Source organism: Lithobates pipiens, unplaced genomic scaffold (genome assembly GCF_037356315.1).
Source record: "Lithobates pipiens isolate NorthernLeopardFrog02 unplaced genomic scaffold, aLitPip1_a1.2 Scaffold_18, whole genome shotgun sequence".
Classification (NCBI taxonomy): domain Eukaryota; kingdom Metazoa; phylum Chordata; class Amphibia; order Anura; family Ranidae; genus Lithobates; species Lithobates pipiens.
The window spans coordinates 364,449,254-364,450,681 of record NW_027507758.1 but is presented as its reverse complement, the minus strand read 5'-3'; positions in this window follow the sequence as shown (position 1 = coordinate 364,450,681).

Here is a 1,428-nt window from a genome sequence, read left to right as displayed (position 1 = left end):
GTGGCCAAAACATCAGCCGCTTGGGCACCACATGCTTGACCAGACATATGTTGACCTGCCATGCAGCTCGTTGGCAAGCGCTCCTCATCAGCTGGCATCTCCAACCCCACTAGACCTTCAGTCCTCTCTGAAACCTGCTCTGAGAGGAATGAAGGTGTACAATTAGGTGTGTCACAGCCAAGTGCTTCCTGGAACTCTGCTAGCGGTACACCCACGTCCGATTATAGCAGGCAAATGTCCCTGCCCCAGCTGCTGGACCGGCGAAAGAAGTTCACTCCCAGCCATCCCCATGCCCAGCGGTTGAATGCTAGCTTGGCTAAATTGCTAGCACTTCAACTGCTGCCTTTTCAGTTGGTAGACTCGGCCCCCTTCTGTGAGTTTGTACAATGTGCGGTTCCTCAGTGGCAGGTCCCCAAACGCCACTTTTTCTCACGGAAGGCGATTCCGGCTCTCTACCAGCATGTGGAAGGCAATGTCCTTGCCTCGCTGGACAGGGCTGTCAGCGGTAAGGTGCATATTACCGCTGACTCATGGTCCAGCAGGCATGGACAGGGACGTTACCTGTCTTTCACGGCCCATTGGGTCACTCTTCTGGCAGCTGGGAAGGATGCAGGACAAGGTGCAGTAGTGTTGGAGGTTGTTCCGCCACCACGCCTCCAAAATGCTACTATTGGTTGTGACACACCTCTCTCCTCCACCCCCTTCTCTTCTTCTTCCTCCATGGCCTCTTCCAGTGCTCTGTCCTCAGAACCAGCGGTGCTCCGTAGGCGTTCCAGGGGCTACGCAAGTACGCAGGCAAAACGATGCCATGCCGTGCTTGCGCTGGTTTGTTTGGGGGACAGGAGCCACACTGGGGCGGATGTTTTGCCAGCTCTGCAGGGGCAGGCCGAGAGGTGGTTGACGCCACGCCAGCTTAAGCCAGGAATGGTGGTTTGCGACAATGGCACCAACCTCCTCTCCGCCCTCCGACAGGGACAACTGACCCATGTGCCCTGTGTAGCTCACGTCCTTAACCTGGTGGTGCAGCAGTTCTTGGGCAGGTACCCCGGCTTACAGGATGTCCTGAAGCAGGCCAGGAAAGTCTGTGTGCATTTCCGCCGATCATTTAATGCCTGTGCTCGGCTGGCTGAGCTCCAAAAGGAGTTGAACCTGCCCAAGAACCGCCTTATATGTGACATGCCCACCAGATGGAACTCAACATTGGCCATGCTGCAGCGGCTGCACATGCAGCAGAGGGCCATCAATGAGTACCTGTGCGACTACAGCACCAGGACAGGGTCAGGGGAGCTCGGTTTTTTCTCACCACGCCAGTGGGGCATGATCAGGGATGCATGCACTGTCCTGTCACCGTTTGAGGAGGCCACAAGGATGGTGAGCAGTGACAGTGCATGCATCAGTGACACTGTACCTCTTGTCCACCTCTTGGAG